General features: G+C 43.5%; 1 pseudogene; it reads right to left on the bottom strand.

Moving 5' to 3' along the window:
- Positions 1–199: 199 nt before the first annotated feature.
- Positions 200–26,472, bottom strand: LOC115104500 (activated CDC42 kinase 1-like; annotated as a pseudogene).
- Positions 26,473–27,969: the final 1,497 nt, after the last annotated feature.

Genomic DNA, 27,969 nt, shown 5'->3' with positions numbered 1-27,969 from the left:
CATTATCCTGCCTCTCTCTCTCTCTCCCTCATTATCCTGCCTCTCTTTCTCTCTCTCCCTCATTATCCTGCCTCTCTTTCTCTCTCTCCCTCATTATCCTGCCTCTCTTTCTCTCTCTCCCTCTTTGTCCATTATGTCTTGTTTCTTTGTTCTGTCACATGTCCCAAGACAAGCGGGGAAACCAGAATAGAATACAGAGTTGATCCAAAAACCTGTTTATTATAAAATATCAGACATGTTGGGTTACAGATCTGTTCTCCTGTAGTCAACATTACCCTACAACCACTTGACTGTCAGTTTATAGCACTACCACTGAGCAAGAGCTAACACACACATGAATTAACACTCTCTCTCACTCAATAACTGAACCTCCATGTAGATTGATAGGTCTGTAATATGGTGTTCAGCTGCTCCAGAATGTTTCATGATTAACGTCATTGTTATTATCACTATTCACACACACACACACACACACACACACACACACACACACACACACACACACACACACACACACACACACACACACACACACACACACACACACACACACACACACACACACACACACACACACACACACACAGTTATCATCATGTTACATCTTCTGTATGTCCCACACCATAAAACACTATACTGTATACACAATGTTTTACTCAACTTTACACTTAAATACTTAATACGTATTATACCATTTTTACTTTGCAATAGTACTTTGTATTTAATATACAACACTATTATCATACTTTACAATGACACATATCTGTGCAGGACACTTCATCTGGACTCACTGTCTGTAGTGTTGTAGTAGTCATGAAATAAAACAGAAAGTATCATTGTATATCCCTGATATACATATCATTAACAGCATGAGCATCTACAGTATCTATCAACACACACACACACACACACACACACACACACACACACACACACATATATGTACGCACACAAGCACACACAAGATATGAAGTAATTAAAGTAACATAAATAATCCTTAAATAGCCAAACAATAAATATTCATAGTTCACATTTGATCCGGCGAGGAAATATAAGTAACAATGATGAACAGTGTCGTCAGAAAGTGTTCATACCCCTTGACTTATTCCACGTTGTTTTTACAGCCTGAATACAACATTTATGAAGAAAAAAAAATCTCTCACCCATCTACACACACAATACCCCATCATGACAAAATTAAAACATGTTCGGAGAATTTTTTGCAAATGTATACAAAATGAAATATAGAAATATCTAATTTACATAAGTATTCACAGGCCATGTCAGAATCCCTTTGGGCAGCGATTACAGCTGTCAATCTTTCTGGATTACAGCTGTCAATCTTTCTGGATTACAGCTGTCAGTCTTTCTGGATTACAGCTGTCAGTCTTTCTGGATTACAGCTGTCAGTCTTTCTGGATTACAGCTGTCAGTCTTTCTGGATTACAGCTGTCAGTCTTTCTGGATTACAGCTGTCAGTCTTTCTGGATAAGTCTCGAAGAGCACACCTGGATTGCACATTATTCCTTCAAAAATTCTTCAAACTCTGTCAAATTGGTTGTTGAGAGTGAAAAACATAGCAGCGTTGCAGTTCTTGACACGAATCGCTGTGCCTGGCACTTACTACCATACTCCGTACAAAGACACTTCACTCTTTCATCTTGCCCATTCACCCTCTGAATGTCACAACCCATGTCTCAAGCCTTAAAAATCCTTCTTTAATCCTCTCATCCCCTTCATCTACACTGATTAAAGTGGATTTAACAAGTGATATCAATAAGAGATCATTGCTTTCACCTGGATTCACCAGGTCAGTCTATGTCATGGAAAGAGCAGGTGCTAATAATGTTTTGTACACTCAGTGTATATTTGGCCTTGTGTTTTAGGTTATTGTCCTGCTGAAAGGTGAATTAGTCTCCCAGTGTCTGTTGGAAAGCAGACTGAACCAGGTTTCCTTTAGGATTTTGCCTGTTGTTAGCTTTATTCAAATCAAATCAAATTTGATATTTTTATCCTAAAAAAACTCTCTAGTCCTTGCCGATGACAAGCATACCCATAACATGATGCAGCCACCACCATGCTTGAAAATATGAAGAGTGGTACTCAGTGATGTGTTGGGTTGGATTTGACCCAAACATAACGCTTTGTATTCAGCACATAAAGTTAATTTCTTTGCCACATTTTTGCAGTTTTCCTTTAGTTCCTTATTGCAAACAGAACGCATGTTTTGGAATATTTTTATTCTGTACAGGCTTCCTTCTTTTCACTCTGTCATTTAGGTTAGTATTGTAGAGTAACTACAATGTTGTTGATCCATCCTCAGTTTTCTCCTATCAGAGCCATTCAACTATGTAACTGTTTTAAAGTCACCATTGGCCTCATGGTGAAATTCCTGAGAGGTTTCCTTCATCTCCGGCAACTGAGTTAGGGAGGACACCTGTATCTTTGTAGTGACTGGGTGTATTGATACACCATCCAAAGTGTCATTAATAACTGCACCATGCTGAAACGGATATTCAATGTCTGCTTTTTTTTAACCTATCTACCAATAGCTGCCTTTCTTTGCAAGGCATTGGAGAACCTCCCTGGTCTTTGTGGTTGATTCTGTGTTTGAAATTCACTGTTCGACTGAGGGACTTTACAGATAATTATCTGTGTGGGGTACAGAGATGATCATGTTAACCACTATTATTGAACACAGAGTGAGTCCATGCAACTTATTATGCGACTTGTTAAGTAAATACATTTTTACTCCTGAACTTATTTAGGAATTCCGTAACAAAGGGGTTGAATACTTATTGACTCGACACATCAGCTTTTCATTTTTAATTAATTTGTAAAAAGTTCTGAAAACATAATTCCACTTTGACATTATGGAGTATTGTGTATAGGCCAGTGACACAAAATCTCAGTTTAATCCATGTTAAATTCAGGCTTTACCACAAAAAAATTGGGAAAAGGTCAAGGGGTGTGAATAGTTTCTGAAGGCACTGTATCTATATAATATAAAATATAATAACTTAACTACTGAACATGCAGTATTGTGTTCGTCCAGTGTTTCCCTCCGTAGGACTCAACCAGGTGCTATAGTCTCCAGCAAGGGAATGTCTGTTTCAGGTCTGTAGTTAAAGGTCTGTAGTAATAGGTAAAGGTTTGTTGTTTCAGGTCTGTAGATAAAGGTCTGTAGTAATAGATAAAGGTTTGTTGTTTCAGGTCTGTAGATAAAGGTCTGTAGTAATAGGTAAAGGTTTGTAGTTTTTAGAACAGTAGGTCTGTAGGGTTAAAGATCAGTAGTTTTAAGTCTGTAGGTCAGTAGTCCTGGAGTCTGTCTCAGCCTACTTTTCCACAAGAGTCCAGTAGCATGGTGCTTGCCTGTTCTAGGTTCCACTGGCAACGCTCTAGAACCTCCTGGCACTCTGTTCTAGAACGCAGACCCAGCTGGAACAACTGTTCTACCTACAACAGAGAGATACAGATGTTATAGAGAGAGAGAGATACAGATGTTATAGAGAGAGATATACAGATGTTATAGAGAGAGAGATACAGATGTTATAGAGAGAGAGATACAGATGTTATAGAGAGAGAGAGAGAGACAGATGTTAGAGAGAACACAGATGTTATATATATATATATATATATATATATATATATATATATATATATATATATATATATAGAGAGAGAGATATGTTAGAGAGAATACAGATGTTAGAGAGAGAGATGTTAGAGAACACAGATGTTATAGAGAGAGAGATACAGATGTTATAGAGAGAGATAGAGAGAACAGATATGTTATAGAGAGAGAGATGTTAGAGAGAACACAGATGTTATAGAGAGAGAGAGAGATGTTAGAGATAACACAGATATTTTAGAGAGAGAGTTGTTAGAGAGAACACAGATGTTATAGAGAGAGAGATGTTAGAGAACACAGAAGTTATATATATATATATATAGAGAGAGATGTTATATAGAGGGAGAGAGAGATATGTTAGAGAGAATACAGATGTTAGAGAGAGAGATGTTAGAGAACACAGATGTTATAGAGAGAGAGAGATGTTAGAGAGAACACAGATGTTATAGAGAGAGAGATGTTAGAGAGAACACATATGTTATAGAGAGAGAGATGTTAGAGAGAACACAGATGTTATAGAGAGAGAGAGAGATGTTAGAGATAACACAGATATTTTAGAGAGAGAGTTGTTAGAGAACACAGAACATATATATATATATATAGATGTTATAGATAGAGAGAGATGTTAGAGAACACAGATGTTATAGAGAGAGAGATGTTAGAGAACACAGAAGTTATATATATATATATATAGAGAGAGATGTTAGAGAGAACACAGATGTTATAGAGGGAGAGAGAGAGATGTTAGAGAGAACACATATGTTATATAGAGAGAGATGTTAGAGAACACAGAAGTTATATATATAGAGAGAGAGATGTTAGAGAGAACACAGATGTTATAGAGGGACAGAGAGAGATGTTAGAGAGAACACAGATGTTATAGAGAGAGAGAGATGTTAGAGAGAACACAGATGTTAGAGAGAATACAGATGTTATAGAGGGAGAGAGAGAGAGATGTTAGAGAGAACACAGATGTTATAGAGAGAATACCGATGTTAGAGAGAGAGAGAGAGCACGCAGGGCATTCCACGCCATTAAAAAGCCAATTCAAATTCAAATACCTATTAAAATTTGGCTAGAACTAATTGAATATGTCATTGAACCAATTACACTTTATGGCAGTGAGGTGTGTTGTCTACTTGCAAAACAAGATTTCATCAAATGGGACAAACACCCCATTGAAACCCTGTAAGCAGAGTTCTGTAAGATTCTCCTACATGTTCAGAGGAAAACTACAAACAATGCATGTAGGGCAGAATTAGGCCAATATCCACTAATAACAAAAACTAAAAAAATAGCAATTAAGTTTTGGAAACATCTCAAATACAGTGACCCCCTCTCATATCATTACCAAGCCATGCAATGCCAAGAGCTGAGCAAAGAAAAGAGTCTCCTCATCCAGCTGGTCCTGGGGCTGAGTTCACAAACCTGTTCTACTAACGCACTGAAGCCTCAGGACCAGAACATCCAATCAATCAGGATAAACCAAATTACAACACAGTCAAAACAAAACTATATTGCTTATTGGGAAACACAAACACAAGCACAAAGCAAATTGCAGTGCTATCTGGCCCTATATCGACAGTACACTGTGGCTAAATATTTGACCATGGTTACTGATCAAAACCTTAGAAAAACCTTGACAAAGTACAGGCTCAGTGAGCACAGCCTTGCCATTGAGAAGGGTAGACACAGGAAAACCTGGCACCCTGTAGAGGAAAGGCTGTGCAGCCACTGCACAACAGCAGAACCTGAAACGGAGCTGCATTTCCTGACAAAATGTCAAAAAATAGAAAACAATTAGAGAGTGTAATTTCCCTAAATTTGAAACCCTTATTCAAAGACCTCTCTGATGAGAATAGGACGCAGAGAGCTGTGGGTTGGCAGCGCACTATATTGCTGCCTGCCATAAGATGAGGGACAGTGTCTGACAGACCAATCAACCTGCACATGTACTCTATGCTTATTGTTATTGTTGAATGTATGGTCATTTTGACACTTGGTTATTGTTGTTACTGTTGTCCCGTTGACAATTTTGATTCTCATTTTTAAAAATATTTTCTTATATTGTAAAATTGTATCCAAAATAAGCTTTGGCAATATGTACATTGTTACGTCATGCCAATAAAGCAAATTGAATTGAATTGAGAGAGAGAGAGAGAGAGAGAGAGAGAGAGGGAAAGAGATATCTTAAAGAGAATACAGATGTTATAGAGAGAGAGAGATGTTAGAGAGAACACAGATGTTATAGAGAGAGAGAGATGTTGTTAGAGAGAATACAGATGTTATAGAGAGAGATGTTAGAGAGAATGCAGATGTTATAGAGAGAGATGTTAGAGAGAACACAGATGTTATAGAGAGAGAGAGATGTTAGAGAGAACACAGATGTTATAGAGAGAGATGTTAGAGAGAATACAGATGTTATAGAGAGAGATGTTAGAGAGAATGCAGATGTTATAGAGAGAGATGTTAGAGAGAATGCAGATGTTATAGAGAGAGATGTTAGAGAGAATGCAGATGTTATAGAGAGACAGATGTTAGAGAGACAGATGTTATAGAGAGAGAGATAGAGAGAATACCTGCACAGAGATGTTAGAGAGAATGCAGATGTTATAGAGAGAGAGAGATGTTAGAGAGAATACAGATGTTAGAGAGTGTGTTTGTGTGTGTGTGTGTGTGTGTGCTTGTGTGTTTACACACACACAAACACACTCTCTAACATCTGTATTCTCTCTAACATCTCTCTCTCTCTATAACATCTGCATTCTACACACACACACACACACACACACAAACACACACAATGTTTAAGCATCTCATAGGTTCAGAAGTCTTGCACTTGAATGCATTTCTGACACAATAAACAAGTAAACACAAACAGCACTTGAATGCAGCCTCATTGTTCTGAACATCTCTAACCTGAATGAGGCCGTTCTCCCGTTGCCTGCTGGGAGCTGTAGTTAAATGTTGAGTCCTGTGGTTGTTGTTGTTGTAAGAGGAGTTAGGCCTGGCCCCACCCCCACCTGGCTGCTGTTGCACCATGGGTCGGACGGTGGCCATTTTGGTGGCTCCATACCTCTCTAAGTAGGCGGGGCGTTCAGAACTCTGAGAGTTGTCAATAAGTATTGACAGGCCACGTCCCTCAGAGAGGGGATCCAACGAGGAACTGGGGGAGGGGCAGCCATAAGCATGGAGGAATAGAGGGAGGAGGAGGGAGGAGAGGAAGAGGGGGAGGAGGAGATTAGAGAGTCGAGAGGACCAACAACCCCGTATAGTCCAGTCCTCTGACGAGGAGAGAAGGAGAGGGGAGGAGGGGGAGACAAAGGGAGGAGGAGAGAGGGGAGACAGAGAGGGGAAGCACTAAAGGAAGGGGGAGGAGGAGCGTGAGGAGGGCTGAGAGAAGGCGTGGTCTCTGGGAGGGATCTGAGGGGGGGTGTTTTCCCTCTCACATAGGGAAACGCGTTTGGAGGAGCGGAGGGGTGGGATGGGGGAGCGTGGAGGTAGCATGGGTCTGTCCTCATAGGAGGAAGAGGAGGGGGGAGGAAGGTAGATCTGTCTGTGAGGGGCCAAGGAGAGGGGAAGGGGGGAGGAGGGGAGGGAACGGCCGGTTGTCATGGGAACACGCAGCTTCACCATCACCTGCAGGTCAGCAGGAAGAGAGAAAAACGACGTTAAAACTCCAGACTCAAATGACTAACCTGTGGTGTGTGTGTGTCTGTGTGTGTCTGTGTCGTACCTCTCTCTGCAGCTCCTGGAACAGATCAGCTGACTGAGTTAATCCCCTCCTCTCTGCATCAGTGTTGGGCGGAGCCAACATCCCCTCTGGCAATCCAGTGATAGATCGAACCTCCTGGTCTGCCAATTGACCCTCGGCCTCAGTGGCAACCTCGTCGTAGGCAGGAAGAGGGAGGGGCCAGTCCAGGATGGAAGGAAGGTCCTGGAGGGAGAGAATAAGGTTATTTTGCCTACTGAGTGTGTGTGTGTATGTGTGTGAGTGTGTGTGTGTGTGTGTGTGTGTGTACCTGGAGTGTGTCCTGGTCAGGTATGCGTGTCTCAGTGAGAGGGGAGGGCGTGGCCGAGCTGAAGCTGTCATCGGTAAAGTCGATGAGCGAGACTTCGCTTTTGGCTGACCTCACACCTGACCCCTCCCCCGGGCGGAGTTTAAGGCCTATAGCCGCGCCCAGCCTCTTCAGCCCCGACGAAGCACCTTCATATTCATCATCATCATCTAACACAGAGTCATAGAACGGCTCTACACACACACACACACACACACACACACACACACACACACACACACACACACACACACACACACACACACACACACACACACTCACACACAGATATCATCAATCAGAGAGTCATAGACAGCTCAACATATACAGGTAAATACACACTCAGCGTGGGAGACATACTGTTGATCAGGACAGCAGGCTGGGGAGGACGAGGAGGAGGCTTCTCTGAGAGACAAAACAGAAAGAGGGAGAGACTTTATGAATGAATGAAAAGGTAGTAAGATATTTGTAAGGAGAGAATAACTGTGTGTTAGTTTGTGTAGCCTACTCACTCCTGGTGCGGCTGGGTAGTTTGGTGGGCCGGGCAGTGGAAGGATCCATTCCCATAACATCAGGGGGGTCCATAGGATTTCCCAAGTACAGGCTGGAGAGGGGTAAAGACCAGGGATATAGTAGAGTTTAAACACAGTACTTCAGGTGTTCTTTATAAAAAGTATTTGGGGACTTTTCCATTGGTTTTATTGTGCCTGACAAGCTAAAGAGCAATAGCACTGCTAACGGGGCTCTGCTTTACTCCAGTTGTCAGACACTGTACCTGCAGCTTTCAGCCAGGTCTCTGTGTGTGTGTGTGTGTACCTGTCTATGCGGTCAGCGTGCCCCCAGCTCCTGTGTGGGTCAGTGTCTCCATGTCCAGTGTGAATGAAGGAGTGTGTGAGGGGTCTGCTGATGTCTTGGGCCGACAGGCCGCTGACCGACGTGACCACGTGGCGAGGAAACTGTCCCACTCGCAACGTCCTTCTGTTCTGACCTCTCCACCAATAGAGCTCTGCTCTGGAGACACAGAGACACACATGAACACACGCCGATATGATTCCCTATTGCACATTACAGAGAAGGATATGTTCTTCATATTAGATATCTATCTGCCTTTCTGAATGATGAATCATTCTTCTTACACACACCCACACACACTGACCTGCCCTCGACGACGGTGATGATGTCATTCATGTTGATCTGAAGTTTGTCTGGTTCTTCAAAGTCCTGCAGTGATCTCATGTCTGTAGGCATGATCTACACACACACACACACACACACACACACACACACACACACACACACACACACACACACACACACACACCATCATGACTACTAGGCGGAGAATGTCATGCGCCGTTTTCCCAGACACAGATTGATCCGAATCCTGGACTAAAAAGCATGATTCTACATGAAATAATTCTACAGGACTAGGCTTAATCTGTGTCTGGGAAATCTGCCCCAAGATTTATAAAACCAACATACATTTTCCCTTTGCACCTGCAGTCTTGCAATCACTTGTGTACCTACAGTGCTCTCTGCTGGACACTTGGTGAACCATGCCATGAATGTGTATTCTAGTGATGCACGGGTTCACCTGTTTGTTCACCTGCACCCACAATTGCCTGACTATATGTGATAGTGAAAATCTGAGGCCAGCACCCGACCCGCTAAAATAGAAAATGCTCTGTACAGTCAGAGATGGTGAAGTAATATTTGGGACAAGCCTGTCTATAGATAGACCTATGTTTCTGCTTATCATTTCAGACATTTTGGTAGATTGTTTGTTAGTCAACTTGCCTACAATTAGACACATGTGGCTTCACTACTTGTTAGCCATAGGAGGCGCGTGAGTTTCAAGTTTGGGGAAGCAAATGACCATAAAAATGCACTGTACAATAAAACATTCCATGCATCATCACATTTCATGCATCATCACATCCCATGCATCATCACATTCCAAGCATCATCACATCCCATGCATCATCACATCCCAAGCATCATCACATTTCATGCATCATCACATCCCATGCATCATCACATTCCAAGCATCATCACATTCCAAGCATCATCACATTTCATGCATCATCACATCCCATGCATCATCACATCCCATGCATCATCACATCCCAAGCATCATCACATTTCATGCATCATCACATCCCATGCATCATCACATCCCATGCATCATCACATCCCAAGCATCATCACATTTCATGCATCATCACATCCCATGCATCATCACATCCCATGCATCATCACATCCCATGCATCATCACATTCCAAGCATCATCACATTTCATGCATCATCACATCCCATGCATCATCACATCCCAAGCATCATCACATTCCAAGCATCATCACATTTCATGCATCATCACATCCCATGCATCATCACATTTCATGCATCATCACATCCCATGCATCATCACATCCCATGCATCATCACATCCCATGCATCATCACATCCCATGCATCATCACATCTGCAGACTTATACAAGCCTACTATTCCTAATGTGATAAGTAGATAGGATTTTCCTAATTTAGGCTAATAATGTAACTCAATCATTGTTTGCCAAAAATGCATGTCTGAGCACGTAGTGGCGAAGAGTGACCTAAGCTATAGGCTATATCAGAGACGTTTCTTCTCCTTTCTTTGCACAGGAAAAATGTGGCCTTTTATAAACACATTTCATGCAACTCTACTACACTTTTTATGACTGGACACAATCTTTTTTAATATGACAAAAATTACAGGGTAGTCTTCTCTGCCAACACTGACAAACAAATGAATAAAACCGATGTTGTCTGATCTATTAAATCGGCTAACGAGAAGGGGATACAATTACAATATGATGTCCCTCTAACCTTGTCCAAACAAAAACAGTTTAAGTGGCACTGACCCAACAATGACAAAGAGTGAATATGCGCGCACCAGCGATCCGGCCAGTGCTCTCGGCTGGTGCCAATAAAATAAGCTATACCGTTCGCTCAATTAATTTGAGAATTTTGATAGGCCTAACTAAAAAACAGATTTATTTATTTTTTTGTCTTCTCTTTACAGCAATAGCCATTTGCTTTCCAAACTATGTTTTTGTATTTTGAAATAATGCGATATGCCTGGCTGGGCCTTTCTACTTTTCACTGACAGTCGCAACTCGACAAACATCTATTTGGTATTTGCCACACAGCCTACCCAAAATCGCAGGCCCTTCCTATCATTTTTGACCAAATCATGCTTTTTGGTGCAGTAGCCTAGTTTTGAATGATTTTATTTATTTTTGTAAACTATAGACAGGAGTAGGATAATTAGGTTATAGAATGTCTTAAATCGATAGAATGAATACCAATCTAGTTCTCGCACAAGGTTTAAGGGCCGGGGAGAAAATGCAATAAAACTGATTATTGCAACATTTTCACAACATCAGTTTGACCGGTTTTAAGGAAATTAAAAGCTGCGAAAACTACCTAACATGTTTCTGATAAGATTTCAGTTCGGTTTGGATGCATATTTTATGTGGTTGAAATATGATCAGCTTTTATGATGCCGATAAAGATAACACCTGTACACACAGTCCCTAACATTCATTCTCTCAAGATTTCTCAACTCCTGTTTTACATTTGATGCATAATTTTAGTGCAAGAAATGCTTAATTCTGCAGGAGTTAATATTATATTAGACTATGTGAAAGGTTATTGACCTACAGTCAGGCTACTGTTCAATTGAACCCATCTGAACAGTCATTTTGAAGTCCCCGTCCTGTGACTGTTGAATTTGTATAGCTATCATCTTCTTTTACTACTTCACCTAATCTTTCCCAAACATTAGACTACTGTTCTGGTCCTCCTTCTATTTATTTTCAACTCTCTATTTCGCAGCTTTTCTCTTATTGAATTAAACTCCGACATTGTCATTTTCGCCTCAGTGGATCGACGTTAACCTTTTCTAGCCAAGTTCCCAAAAGCATTTGGCGATTGGGGTGTATTTGGCGCCCTACAGTTAGGCCCTAAAGTTTAGGCTGCAAGCTAACTCGGGATGAAAATAATGTAGCCCTGCATTCCCTTTAGACCCAGAGGTCTGTCTACTGGGTAACTTTACTAACACCAATCTTAGGCAAAGCCATACTATAAAGCTAACAGAAATATTTCTAGCGATTGCCAAGAAATGTATTGCCTTGAAATGGAAATTGGATTCCTCCCTGCCAGTTGCAATGTGGCTATCGGAAGTTAATAGTTGTATCCCTTTGGAGAAAATCACTTACTGCCTGAGGAATAAGTTAAAGACATTTTACAGAATTTGGCAACCTTTTATTGACTATATGGAGAATCTCCCCCCACATCTCATTGATTGAATCTATATATAATCCTCACATAATGTTTCCCACGTAACGTATAATACGTAGCCTACGGCAGGTGATCCAATGTCTCGTTATTTTTTCTTATTGTATGTTTGTTTATATAATTATAATTCATTTTTATTTTTGTTACGCTCGTCTGTTACTGTCACTTTGTCCTATCGTTGTCTAATATCTTTTCACTTTTGTTTTGAATGTTCTTAATTGGAAAATGCAAAAAAAAAATATAAAAAAAATAATAATAATAATGTAGCCCATAGATATGAATTGCACAAGAGAGAAACATTTATGTTTTTTTTAACGACTAGTTTTCTCTTTATTCAACCCGACACTAAACTAGGGTGTCCACGTTTAAAATACCTAAATGCGGGATTATTTTGCGGGACATTCTCAGGACAGTGTAGCCTCCATAAAATTAAATCACTTGGCAGCACCCTCTATTAATCCCCTTCAACAACAAGTTAGTAGAGCCCTGCACGGGCATGACTTTTGAGGCCGAGCCCCAGTGGTGTGTATTCATGGATGCCAAGGGAAGACAGGCTGCCCCAAAACATTTACCAATAAAATAAAATAAACATAAAATAATGTATATTTCATCTCTCTGTTTCATAATTTTCTTTCAATTCGCAAGAGGCTGGATGTATCTCACCGGAGAAAGCAGCCGAGCGAGCAAAACAGCACGTCTCTGTATGTGTCGCCCATCTATCTGATGCTGTCTGGTCAAAAAAGTATGACATTGTTGCCGCCTGTAGCATTGAATGCAAGGGAACCCAGCGAGCATTTGGCCTCCCTTGATAAAAAAGTATAACTTAATAGCCAATCAGCATTGAGCTAAACTGAGTGAGCTCAACTGTGATTGGTCCTGGTGCAACAACCAAAAAGTGTCAAGGGAAGCAAGTTTGGATTCGTCACACCAATCACATTGAGAGCAAAACATCATTTACAGAAAAAACTTGAATTGTTACATCTCGTTGTATTGTTGTCCTCCGATGACTAGCTAACCAAAATGATCCCTTTCCTAAATGAGCCATGGATGAAGATAGGGATTTGGACTTGTGGTTTTATCTAATTCTCCGTACTGGCCAATGATTATAATGGGGATTCTGACTCAACCATAAATTCATACATTGTGCCCCTGACCAGAGAGGATGGAAGCTGGCTAGCTGGCTCACCATTGCCCATGAAAGGAAGATAGGCTAGTGAACAAGCATTTTAGCCAGGTAGCCTATGACCACAGAAACTAAAAGCGTACTGTATGACGGAGTCAAAGACCATTTCCTCAACATGAAAGAGAAGATGATGGAATTGGCGTTTCTCTACAAGTAGGGTGTCAACATATTTTTTCTACTTGAACACACACACACACACACACACACACACACACACACAACACACACACACAAAATCAGAACCATGGACAGCCAAATCATATTTAGCTTACATTGATTGGACCAAATGATTTATATGATCTTTTAGTTGTCACTGTATTAGACTAAGCAGAGGTGATTTGATGATGTTGAAATGTTGAAATTGAAATGGGGCAGGACTAGTGGAGGCAGCTCCTGTTTTCTTTGTGACTTCCGATAACTCTCGTAGTTCTAAATCAATAGTTGTTTAGTAGTCCGCAAATGCTGGAAACATGAACTTTCTCGACTGTTTGTTACATGGAATGTGGTTTATGGACTTCACTGGACAGTGCTTGTTCTCTGGTTTTGTGATGAAAGAAAGGTGTGGCGGAATTTATTCTGCCACTGTGTCTTCTTATGGTCTCGGCCTTCGGCCTATACATCACGGTCGCACGGCATATGAACTAACGGGTTACAGAGCAAACAATGCAATTAGGTTGTAATCTGGCCATTTTTTCTCTGGTTTGGCTTCCCCAGTGATTTTACCCACACACCACTACTGCCGAGCCTACCCAGGCCTACGATGTTCAGGCCCTACCCTACCCAGGCCTACGATGTTCAGGCCCTACCCTACCCAGGCTCACGATGTTCAGGCCCTACCCTACCCAGGCCCACGATGTTCAGGCCCTACCCTACCCAGGCCTACGATGTTCAGGCCCTACCCTACCCAGGCTCACGATGTTCAGGCCCTACCCTACCCCACGATGTTCAGGCCCTACCCTACCCAGGCCCACGATGTTCAGGCCCTACCCTACCCAGGCCCACAATGTTCAGGCCCTACCCTACCCAGGCCCACGATGTTCAGGCCCTACCCTACCCCACGATGTTCAGGCCCTACCCTACCCAGGCCCACGATGTTCAGGCCCTACCCTACCCAGGCCCGGCACTGCTCGAAACTCAAAATAACTTCCTCCATTAGTAAATCCATTCGCTGCTCCTCTCTGTCTGTCATGTGTTCCCTACTCGCAGCTCGCTCTGCATGCACTCTGCTCATGGCGCTGTGAGAGCATTTCGCTACACCAACAATAACATCTGCTAAACACATGTATGTGACCATTTCAATTTGATTTGATTGAGTATCCATTGCAACGGCTCCGGCTGGGCTGCTCTGCTCAATGACGAGACATGAGAGAGCAGTGAACTTTTAGCTACTTTTCGTCACTCTAAACCCCAACAAAACTCAAGGAACATGATTATTTTCTGTGAAATAATCTCTCCTGTTTGAAGCACTTCTGACACCACGTTATGATCTAAGTCAGATATAACTATACTGTGCATCAGAGCACGAGCAAATGGCTCAGCTTTAAAAGGTCAGTGATCAATTTAGTGATAACTGAGCCCTGCCTGTACCCTAGTTATTGACCGAGCCCTGTACATACCCTTTTTATTTAACTAGGCAAGTCAGTTAAGAACACATTCTTATTTACAATGACAGCCTAGGAACAGTGGATTAACTGCCTTTTTCAGGGGCAGAACGACTGATTTTACCTTGTCGGCTCGGGACTCGATCTAACAACCTTTCGGGTTACTGGCCCAACACTCTAAGCACTAGGTTACCTGCCACCTGGAGTTACCCTAGTTATTGATAAAAAACAGGCCCTACCTGCCCTAACCCAATGTAAAAGGTTAGGGTTCATCGGGCTCGGGTCGGGTAGCAGAGCTCTATAAATTAGGCTTACTTCATTTCAAAATAGGCCATCATCCGTGTCCATCGTGAATGATAATTATTCACATTTTTACCAGTGAAACGTCCAAACTCCATCTGCATGCCAATCATTTAATCTCAATCAGTTTCATGTGAATATGCATTTATACTGTCTTCAATTACTTTTTTTGTGAGCAGATTAGAGCAGATGGTGTTAATACACTACACTGAAGTAAAATATAAACGCAACATATAAAGTGTTGGTTCCATGTTTCATGAGTTGAAATTAAAATCACAGATATTTACCAGACGGACAAAAATCTTATTTCACTCAATTTTTGTGCACAAATTTGTTTCCACCCCTGTTGGTGAGCATTTCTCCTTTTCCAAGCTAATCCATTCAAACTGATTACACAGGTGCACCTTGTGCTCGGGACAATAAAATACCACTTTAAAATGTGCAGTTTAGTCACACAACACAATGACACAGATGTCTCAAGTTATGAGGGAGCATGGAATGCCCACCACAGCTGTTGCCAGAGAACTGAATGTTAATTGATCTACCATAAGCTGCTGCCAACATCGTTTTAGAGAATTTGGCAGTAAGTCCAACCGGCCTCACAACCACAAACCACGTGTAACCACGCCACCCCCGGACCTTCACATCCGGCTTCTCACCTGCGGGATCCTTTGAGGGAGGTTGGGGGGTGCTGAGGAGTATTTATGTCTGTAATAAAGCCATTCTGATTGGCTGGGCCTGGCTCCCCAGTGGTTGGGCCTGGCTGCCAAGTGGGTGGGCCTATGCCCTCCAAGGCCCACCCATGGCTGCACCCCTGTCCAGTCATGTGAAATCCATAGATTAGGGACTAATGAATTTGTTTCAATTTACTGATTTCCGTTTATGAACTGTAACTCAGTTTATATTTTTGTTCAGTAAATATCCTTCCTGTATTTTATTTAATTCCAAGCATATTTCTGCCTAGTGGCGCACGCCGTTGAGTTTTGCCGGCATGAGAATTTCTGTTTTACTATAAGCTAACCATTCCTAAAATTTCATGAGAAATGACTAATGTGGTGTTCTTGGTATAACAGTAATGGTATAGGCTACTATGCTATTATATTTGAGTCTGTAATGTAGTATACTAATGAATCATTATGTGATCTTGCAAGACATTGATTCAGGTTTGAATGAGCACCAGAGTGCGAACTGGCAGAGCGATGCTCTGGTGCGTTCCAGCAGCACTGCACCCAACAGGATAATTGAAGCGCACCTAGCCTACTCTTTTGCCTCACGCAAAATGTGGTGATGCAGAAACTAGAGACCACATGTGTGGCTGTTTTTTGGAACATTTTGGAATATTTGGCCAAGGAAACATTTCTGGTTGGTCTCAGGGATTGTAAAACAGTTAGGATGGGAGCCTTTTGTTAAAACGGAATTGAGTGAATTAACTCCAGCCTCAGAGATTTTTGCAATTTGTTCCAGTCATTGGCAGCAAATAACTGTAAGGAAAGGCGGCCAAAGGAAGTGTTGGCTTTGGGGGTGACCAGTGCAATATACCTGCTGGAGCGCCTGCTACGGGTGGGTGTTGCTATGGTGACCAGTGAGCTGAGATAAGACGGAGCTTTACCTAGCAAAGACTTGTAGATGACCTGGAGCCAGTGGGTTTGGTGACGGATATGTAGTGAGGGCCAGCCAATGAGAGCATACAGGTCACAGTGGTGGGTAGTATATGGGATTTGGTGATAAAATGGATGGCATTGTGATAGTGTTTCGGGCTATTTTGTAAATTACATCGCCGGAGTCAAGGAGTCAGTTTTACGAGTGTATGTTTGTCGGCATGAATGAGGGAGGCTTTGTTGAGAAACAGGAAGCCGATTCTAGATTTAATTTTGGATTGGAGATGCTTAATGTGAGTCTGGAAGGAGAGTTTACAGACTAACCAGACACCTAGGTATTTGTAGTTGTCCACATATTCTAGGTAAGAACCGTCCAGAGTAGTGATGCTAGTCGGGCAGGAGGGTAGAATCGGTTGAAGAGCATGCACTTAGTTTTATTAGCATTTAAAAGCAGTTGGGAGGCCACGGAAGGAGTGCTGTATGGCATTGAAGCTCATTTGGATAACAAACAAGGCTATATATAACAAGCGAGGCTATATACCGGGGATACTGGTACAGAGTCAATGTGCAGGGTTGAGGTAGTTGAGGTAATTGAAGTAATATGTACATGTAGGTAGAGTTAAAGTGACTATGCATAGATAATAAACAGAGAGTAGCAGCAGCGTAAAAGAGGGGTCTGGGTAGCCATTTGATTAGCTGTTCAGGAGTCTTATGGCTTGGGGTTAGACCTCGACTTGAAGCTCCAGTACCACTTGTCGTTTCTCTTTGCTTATTTGAGCTGTTCTTGACATAATATGGACTTGGTATTTTACCAGATAGAGCTATCTTCTGTATACCACCCCTACCATGTTACAACACAAGTGATTGGCTCAAACGCATTAAAAATGAAAGAAATTCCACACATTTACTTTTAACAAGGCATATCTGTTAATTTAAATGCATTCCAGGTGACCACCTCATGAATCTAGAGAGAGAGAGAGAGATCTCATACAACGCTGTGTACTACTCCATTCACAGAACAGCGCAAACTGGCTCTAACCAGAATAGAAAGTGGAGTAGGATGCCCTGGTGCACAACTGAACAAGAGGACAAATACATTATACACTAGTTTGAGAAACAGACGCCTCACAAGTCCTCAATTGGCAGCTTCATTAAATAGTACCCACAAAACACCAGTTTCAACGTCAACAGTGAAGAGGCGACTCTGTGATGCTGGCCTTCTAGGCAGAGTTGCAAAGAAAAAGACATATATTTGACTGGCCAATACAAATTTAAGATTAAGAAGGGCAAAAGAACACAGACACTGGACAGAGGAACTCTGCCTAGAAGGCTAGCATCCCTGAGTCGCCTCTTCACTGTTGACGTTGTACAAGATCTTCAGTTTCTTGGCAATGTCGCGCATGGAATAGCCTTCATTTCTCAGAACAAGAATAGACTGACGAGTTTCAGAAGAAAGTTCTTTGTTTCTGGCCATTTTGAGCCTGTAATCGAACCCAGAAATGCTGATGCTCCAGATACTCAACTAGTCTAAATAAGGCCAGTTTTGTTGCTTCTTTAATCAGGACAACGGTTTTCAGCTGTAATAACATAATTGCAAAAGGGTTTTCTAATGATCAATTAGCCTTTTCAAATTATAAACTTGTATTAGCTATCATAACATGCCATTGGAACACAGGAGTGATAGTTGCTGATAATGGGCCTCTGTACACCTATGTAGATATCCCATAAAAAATCTGCCGTTTCCAGCTACAATAGTTATTTACAACATTAGAAATGTCTACACTGTATTTCTGATCAATTTGATGTTATTTTAATGGACAAAAACTGTGCTTTTCCTTCAAAAACAAGGACATTTCTAAGTGACCCCAAACTTTTGAACGGTATGGTATATATATATATATTTTTTTAAATCATAAGCGCAACGCGACAGCAAGAAACAGGTTGGAATGTGACTGAAATACATTACAAATCAACTGTATTTTCAAAATTAGTGGTGTTTGAGTTTGTTGATAAATATACGAGATAAGATTGTTTTGTTGCGGGACAAAGGGCCAAAATATGTGACTGTCCCGCACAATCTGGGAGATGTGGTCACCCAACCCTAAGCCTGCCTGCCTGCACCGCGGATATAACTGCGGGTTATGAGTCAACCTGCGCATCCCTAGTCTGGTCCCTACCTCCAATAGAAAGTCTCTGAGGGCGGTGAATGTTGGTCTGTCATCAGGCTGAGGGCTCCAGGTCTGCAGCATCACGTTGTAAACATCCTGGGGACAGTCTTCTGGCTTCACCAGCCTCTCCCCCTCCACATCCACCTTATGGAGAATCTAAACACACACAAACTTATCAAGCACTACCGACAGACACTCATTGTGTGTGTCTGTACCTGGCTGCCATTGAGTCCTAGCCATGGCTCCTGTCCGTGTGTAAACATCTCCCACAGAGTGACTCCAAACATCCAAGTGTCTGAAGCATGAGAGAAACTCCTGCTCCTCAATGACTCTGGAGCACACCTAGAGAGAGAGAGAGAGAGAGAGAGAGAGAGACAGACAGAGAGTTAGGCAATGAGAGAGTTAGACAGAGAGTTAGGCAATGAGAGAGTTAGACAGAGAGTTAGGCAATGAGAGAGACAGACAGAGAGTTAGGCAATGAGAGAGTTAGACAATGAGAGTGTTAGACAATGAGAGAGTTAGACAATGAGAGAGAGAGACAATGAGAGGGAGTGTTAGACAATGAGAGAGAGTTAGACAATGAGAGAGAGTTAGACAATGAGAGAAAGAGAGAGACAATGATAGAGACAAAGAGAGAGAGACAAAGAGAGAGACAGAGAGAGAGAGGCAATAAGAGAGAGAGTTAGACAATGAGAGAGAGAGAGTTAGACAATGAGAGAAAGAGAGAGACAATGATAGAGACAAAGAGAGAGAGACAAAGAGAGAGACTGAAAGAGAGAGAGGCAATGAGAGAGAGACACATATATAGAGATGGGGGGGTAAGGATAGAACGAGATCATATTGTTTAGTACAGGATCATGCAGTGAGAATGCACACACACACACACACACACACAGTCACCAACTCACCATGCAAAGGGCACCTTGTGGCTCTCCTCCATAACATATGTATCCTGGTGTGATGGCAGTGCTCTCATCAGGCCAAAGTCACCAATCTTCACCATCTCATTGGTTGACAGCAGGACGTTCCTCGCCGCCAGGTCTCTGTGGAGGAATCGCCTCTGTTCTAGATATGCCATGCCACACGCCACCTACACACACACACACACACACACACACACTTAGCAGATGTGAACTAACTAGCTAGTGAGTGTAACTGACAGTTAGACTTACAGGTTATGTCATTGTCTTTTGTTTGAATTGTTTACGTGTCCGCTGTGAAATGATAAGACAAGCGGAACTACGTAGCAAATACTGTTGTAACGGGGATTCTTATTGTAGCAACACACTTTTGGAGGGAAGGCAATCCTGCGCTGCGTTAGCTAAGTTTTCATGTCATCAGGTGTAGTTCATAAAGGTTGAAGAGTGTATGTTAGGATGAAGTGTGAATTCATGCCAGGAATAATAAGTGTGAAGTTTGATTTCCTCCCTTCTGTAATAAGCAGCCAATGAGGTATTTTTTCCTTTATTCATGTGTTTAATCTGAACCCGTTATAACGCCGGTTAAACTGTTATGTATGTAAGCACTTCAGAGTTATACCAAGCTAATAAGTCACTCGTAAGATAAGGTTGTAAGAGTGTGCTTAACTGTATTTTTCATTTACTTTATAGTTCTCACGGAAGGTGATAATTCTGACTAAAACTACAGAATAAAGCCGCCAGTTAAAATCAAGGAACGGTTGTGCTCGTGGTTACTGAAGGGAGCTACAAGTGAGCACTAGCTAATCATGTAGTAATTTCACACTCGTACACACACTGACCTGTACAGCGTAGCCACACAGAGAGGAGATGAGGATGTGTCCCTGTCGCTTCCTGAGACGATCCAACAGAGAACCAAGAGGAGCCAGCTCCGTCACCTACACACATGTTAGAGATACATTAAGTAATACCATGTATGGTAAGTGTGTGTGTGCGTCTGTGTGTGTGTGTAAGTATGTGTGTGTGTATATGTATGTGTGTATGTGTATCTGTGTGTGTATGTATGTATGTATGTGTGTGTGTGTGTTTCTTCTTATGTTCTTGTGTGTGTCTCACCATCTTAATGGAGTGTTTGTGTATCTGTGTGTGTATGTGTGTGTATGTGTGTTTGTGTGTGTGTATATATATATATGTGTGTGCCCGTGTGCGCGCGTGTGTGTGTGTGTGTGTGTGTGTCTCACCATCTTCATGGGGTGTGTGAGCACCACTCCATAGAGCCGTATGAGGTTCTGGTGGTTGAGGGAGTGCATGGCGTTCACCTCTCTGATGAAATCATCCAACCCCTCAGTGTCCAACACACTGTCTGTCTTCAGACACTTCACTGCTACTGACAGCTGGAGAGAGAGGGACAGAGGGTGAGTGAGGGAGGAAGAGGGAGGGAGGGGGAGGGATGGATAGGGAGGGAGGGAGGGACAGAGGGAGAGGGAGGGAGAGGGAGGAAGGAATAGGGAGGGAGGGGGAGGGAGGGACGGAGAGGGAGGGGCAGAGGGAGAAGGGGGGGGAGGGAGGGAGGGAGGGAGGGAGGGAGGGAGGGAGGGAGGGACGGAGAGGAGGGAGGGAGGGACGGAGGGAGAGGGATGGAGGAAGGAAAGAGGGAGGGAGGAAGGAAGAGGGAGGGAGGGAGGGAGGGAGGGAGGGAGGGAGGGACAGAGCAAGAGACGGAGGGAGAGGGAGGGAGGGAGGGACGGAAGGAGAGGGAGGGACGGACGGAGGGACGGAGGGAGAGAGAGGGAGGGACGGAGGGAGAGGGAGGGACGGAGGGAGAGGGAGGGAGGGAGGGAGGGACGGAGCGAACGAGAGACGGAGGGAGGGACGGACAGACAGGGAAGGACGGAGGGAGAGGGAGGGAGGGACGGAGCGAGCGAGCGAGCGAGCGAGAGACGGAGGGAGGGACAGACAGACAGGGAGGGAGAGGGAGGGACGGAGCGAGCGAGAGACGGAGGGAGGGACGGACAGACAGGGAAGGACGGAGGGAGAGGGACGGAGCGAGCGAGCGAGCGAGAGACGGAGGGAGGGACAGACAGACAGGGAAGGATGGAGGGAGAGGGAGGGAGGGACGGAACGGAGGGAAAGGGAGGCACGGAGGGAGAGGGAGGGACGGAGGGACAGACGGAACGGAGGGAGGGAGAGGGAAGGAGGGAGGGACAGAGGGAGAGGGATGAAATCATCCCCTATTGTTGTTCAAATATTTATATTTTCTGGTTTCCTGGGCGCGTGCGCACACACACACACACACACACACACACACACACACACACACACACACACACACACACAGACATACCATTTGTCCAGTGGTTCCAGTCCACTCTCCTCTCCTGACGACTCCGAAGGTTCCGTCTCCCAGTCGTTCACACAGCTGTAGCTCTGCCTCTCGGATCAGACAGGTCAGGGCTGCCCCCATCCCATCGCTGGACGGTGTTAACCCTTCAAACACCAGATATAATAAGAGTTAATATAATAGAATTATGCGAGTTAGCATACTCCAATTATAACGCCGTACAACAATATTGTTTATACTGTAGTTCACAAATAAGCATGAGTAGGTCAGAATCTTATCAATTATAAAACTAACCTTGAGTAAGTAATACATCAAACACACCTGGAGTTTTCAAGTTGGGCAACGCCCCCCGGAGCTGCTGGGGGTCCAAGTCAGAGTCAGTTCGTTTCCCTGGAAACACCTGCTGGCCCAAACACAGAGACTACTGCTCAGAGTGACTATATATACATACATACAGTTGAAGTCTGAAGTTTACATACACCTTAGCCAAATACATTTTTAATTTATTTTTAATTTGACCCTTTTTTCTCCCCAATTTCGTGGTATCCAATTGTTTTAGTAGCTACTATCTTGCCTCATCGCTACAACTCCCGTACGGGCTCGGGAGAGACGAAGGTTGAAAGTCATGCGTCCTCCGATACACAACCCAACCAAGCCGCACTACTTTTTAACACAGCGCGCATCCAACCCGGAAGCCAGCCGCACCAATGTGTCGGAGGAAACACCGTGCACCTGGCAACCTTGGTTAGCGCGCACTGCGCCCGGCCCGCCACAGTAGTCACTGGTGCGCGATGAGACAAGGATATTCCTACCGGCCAAACCCTCCCTAACCCGGACGACGCTAGGCCAATTGTGCGTCACCCCACGGACCTCCCAGTACAGCAGTACAGCGCCCTGAACCACTGCGCCACCCGGGAGGCCGCTGGCTGATTTATTTTGAAGGTAGGCCTTGAAATACATCCACAGGTACACCTCCAATTGACTCAAATAATGTCAATTAGGCTAACAGAAGCATAGAGGCACTGAGTTTGAAGGTAGGCCTTGAAATACATCCACAGGTACACCTCCAATTGACTCAAATTATGTCAATTAGCCTATCAGAAGTTTCTAAAGCCAAGTTTCTAGAGCAAGAAGTTTCTAAAGCCACATCATTTTCTGGAATTTTCCAAGCTGTTTAAAGGTTTTTAAGTGGGAGAACTTGCACAATTGGTGGCTGACTAAATACCCCACTGTACGTACGTACATACATACATACATACAGTGGGGCAAAAAAGTATTTAGTCAGCCACCAATTGTGCAAGTTCTCCCACTTAAAAAGATGATGTAATTTTCATCATAGGTACACTTAAACTCTGACAGACAAAATGAGAAAAAAAATCCAGAAAATCACATTGTAGGATTTTTTATGAATTTATTTGCAAATTATGGTGGAAAATAAGTATTTGGTCACCTACAAACAAGCAATATTTCTGGCTCTCACAGACCTGTAACTTCTTCTTTAGGGGGCTCCTCTGTCCTCCACTCGTTACCTGTATTAATGGCACCTGTTTGAACTTGTTATCAGTATCAGTATAAAAGACACCTGTCCATAACCTCAAACAGTCACACTCCAAACTCCACTATGGCCAAGACCAAAGAGCTGTCAAAGTACTCCAGAAACAAAATTGTAGACCTGCACCAGGCTGGGAAGACTGAATCTGCAATAGGTAAGCAGCTTGGTTTGAAGAAATCAACTGTGGGAGCAATTATTAGGAAATGGAAGACATACAAGACCACTGATAATCTCCCTCGATCTGGGGCTCCACGCAAGATCTCACCCCATGGGGTCAAAATGATCACAAGAACGGTGAGCAAAAATCCCAGAACCACACGGGGGGACCTAGTGAATGACCTGCAGAGAGCTGGGACCAAAGTAACAAAGCCTACCATCAGTAACACACTACGCCGCCAGGGACTCAAATCCTACAGTGCCAGACGTGTCCCCCTGCTTAAGCCAGTACATGTCCAGGCCCGTCTGAAGTTTGCTAGAGAGCATTTGGATGATCCAGAAGAAGATTGTGAAAATGTCATATGGTCAGATGAAACCAAAATATAACTTTTTGGTAAAAACTCAACTCGTAGTGTTTGGAGGACAAAGAATGCTGAGTTGCATCCAAAGAACACCATACCTACTGTGAAGCATAGGGGTGGAAACATCATGCTTTGGGGCTGTTTTTCTGCAAAGGGACCAGGACGACTGATCCGTGTAAAAGAAAGAATGGGGCCATGTATCGTGAGATTTTGAGTGAAAACCTCCTTCCATCAGCAAGGGCATTGAAGATGAAACGTGGCTGAGTCTTTCAGCATGACAATGATCCCAAACACACTGCCTGGGCAACGAAGGAGTGGCTTCGTAAGAAGCATTTCAAGGTCCTGGAGTGGCCTAGCCAGTCTCCAGATCTCAACCACATAGAACATCTTTGAAGGGAGTTGAAAGTCCGTGTTTCCCAGCAACAGCCCCAAAACATCACTGCTCTAGAGGAGATCTGCATGGAGGAATGGGCCAAAATACCAGCAACAGTGTGTGAAAACCTTGTGAAGACTTACAGAAAACGTTTGACCTCTGTCATTGCCAACAAAGGGTATATAACAAAGTATTGAGATAAACTTTTGTTATTGACCAAATACTTATTTTCCACCATAATTTGCAAATAAATTCATTAAAATCCTACAATGTGATTTTCTGGATTTTTTTTCCTCATTGTGTCTGTCATAGTTGAAGTGTACCTATGATGAAAATTACAGGCCTCTCTCATCTTTTTAAGTGGGAGAACTTGCACAATTGGTGGCTGACTAAATACTTTTTTGCCCCACTGTACATACATACACAGTACAGCTAAGAGGGATTCAAACTCACTGTGTGCTGTACCTTGCTCATCCAGGACTTGCGTTTATAGAGAGCTCTCCTTCTCTTGACTGCCTCCCAAAGCCTCCTCTGTCCTGCAACACACAGAGAATACATTACACACCGTCAGCCTCCTCTGTCCTGCAACACACAGAGTATACATTACACACCGTCAGCCTCCTCTGTCCTGCAACACACAGAGAATACATTACACACCGTCAGCCTCCTCTGTCCTGCAACACACAGAGAATACATTACACACCGTCAGCCTCCTCTGTCCTGCAACACACAGAGAATACATTACACACCGTCAGCCTCCTCTGTCCTGCAACACACAGAGAATACATTACACACCGTCAGCCTCCTCTGTCCTGCAACACACAGAGAATACATTACACACCGTCAGCCTCCTCTGTCCTGCAACACACAGAGAATACATTACAAACTGCCACCCCATCCCCTGGCTAAAGGACAGAGAACAGAACAGGGTGTAGAGGAGATGCGATAAGGCATATTATGACCTCGTTGTGACCATGTTATGACATTGCTGCGACCGTGTTATGACCTCGTTGTGACTGTGTTATGACCTCATTGTGACCGTGCTATGACCTCGTTGTGACCGTGTTATGACCTCGTTGTGACTGTTATTACCATTTCTGGAGGAATAGACTTTGAACTTTCCTTGAATTTTAAAATAGGATATACTTTACATACCTGGGCGCCCCATGCCGATCTTCTCCAGGTCTTCATTCTTGACGTAGTCAAAGTGTGACAGCCGCGTCACGTTCAGCTCATCACGAATACGCAGGAAGTACTGCTGCAGCTGAACGTCTGTTAACAGATCTACCAACCACTCTGTCCCCTCCTCCGTCATCTACACACACACACACACGCACACACGCACACACACACACAGTCAATAAACTAACAACTAAATCAACCAGTCTCTAACACAGTATATAAAATACTTTACCATCTCTTCTTCCCCTCTCTCCTTCATTAATCCCTCCTTCCTCTCTTCCTTCTTTTCCTCTTCCTCCTCTTCTCTCTCGTAGGACAGACGCTGGTACATAGAGTTCTCTGCCATGGCTGCTGCTCACCCCACACTCGTCCTACAATCTCTCCCTCTCTCCCGGTCCTCTATGATTTTCTCCTGGCTTCAGCCGTGTGTGTGTATGTGTGTGTATTAGAGCAGTGTTAAGTCTAAGTTCCTCTCTGCGTCACTCTGCTCCAAGTCTGCCCAGTGTTGATCGCCCCTCACACACACCAGGAGACTCCACTCTCATCCGTTTCTAACAGCCAAGCTAAACTATCTATCTATATACTCTCCCTTTCTCCCTCTATACTGACTCACCCCTGCACAGCACACCTCTACACCTCCCTACGCTCTCTCCTTTCTACACCTCCCTACCCTCTCTCCTCCTCCCTACCCTCTCTCCTCTCGACACCTCCCTACCCTCTCTCCTCTCTACACCTCCCTACCCTCTCTCCTCCTCCCTACGCTCTCTCCTCTCTACACCTCCCTACCCTCTCTCCTCCTCCCTACCCTCTCTCCTCCTCCCTACGCTCTCTCCTCTCTCCTTCTCCCTACCCTCTCTCCTCCTCCCTACCCTCTCTCCTCTCGACACCTCCTTACCCTCTATCTTTTCTACTCCTCCCTACTACTCTCCCTCTGACTCTTAACATCCTATGTGTACTGTTGAATAAGACAACATTCCTGGAGAGAGAGGAGAGAGGAGATGCAGTTGATGCAGAGACCAGGTAACCATGACAACTCAGTGAGCTATTACCATCCTGAGTGATGGCAGCTGACAGGACCAGTGAGTGACAAGTGGATACTGTGCATATCAGAGGGTAAGAGGGAGACTGAGAAATTGAAGATGGTGCCAATTATTCTCCCTTCTTGGACTCATTCAGCTCAACACCTGTGAGGTGTGAACACACACAACAAACCACCACAAGCACCCACACACTAAATGAGTGGAGAAATAGTGCTTACTCTCTGTCTCTGTCTTATTGAGGGCACTCTGAATATCGAAAGCTAAATATAGCCTGTATTCCTCTTATCAAACAGCACTGCAGTGCAGACTTCTGTTGCTATAGGGAAAATACAGTACTCTACCTTCTCTCTTGTTAAATACCATAAATGACCCTGGGCTAAATAACAGAGATGCGCATCGAATCTAACATGTACACTTCGGCTTTTCAACTAATCGATTGAAATGTTAAACATAATGTCGCATCAGTGGACCATACAGACACTGATTAGCCTATTAAAGGTACCCTAATTAGTGACAAAGATCTGAATCAAGATAAAGGTATAGTTAATGGCGGCGCTCAGAGAGAGATGGAGAAAGAGTATCCCTATGTTCTCAACATTGCCAAAACTCGCCTTAATCGGTTGTTTTCACCTTGGTAACAGAAACACCCAGTTGATTCCTGTCGGTTCTCTCTTCTCTCCGTTAATTCCTGGTAGCGTGTTGCTGGGATTACTGGCGTTGCGTCACCGCGTCAGCGACGGTACGTTCCAGGCCACAAACATTGCAGCGGCCAGCGCGCCGCACAAATGATCGATCGGGTAGATTAGCTGCTTTTAGCAACGCTAGTATTTACGCGTTGCCATGATGAACATACTAGTATTGCTAGGAATTCGTTTGAACATAGCCAGAAATGAAATATTTCATTTTACTCTGCTGATTGTCTGTAAAGTTGGTCCTTTTGCAGGGGGTAAATAGATTTAAAAAAAAAAAAAATCTAACAGAATGTAAATTCCTTTCCAAATGTGGGTCTGTTGTAGACCCACTTCCTCTCCGTTTACTTCGTCAAAAGAAAATACCTGCATGTGCGCCCTATCTGCACAAAAAAACAAGAATTTGTCGGGATTTTTTTGACGAGGTAAACAGAAAATAACTGCATGGGTCTACAACATACCCAGGTTTAGAAATATTT

This window comes from Oncorhynchus nerka, linkage group LG22 (assembly GCF_034236695.1).
Source record: "Oncorhynchus nerka isolate Pitt River linkage group LG22, Oner_Uvic_2.0, whole genome shotgun sequence".
Classification (NCBI taxonomy): Eukaryota; Metazoa; Chordata; class Actinopteri; order Salmoniformes; family Salmonidae; genus Oncorhynchus; species Oncorhynchus nerka.
Note: the sequence above shows the minus strand (reverse complement) of the source record. Positions and strands in the feature narration are given on the sequence as shown.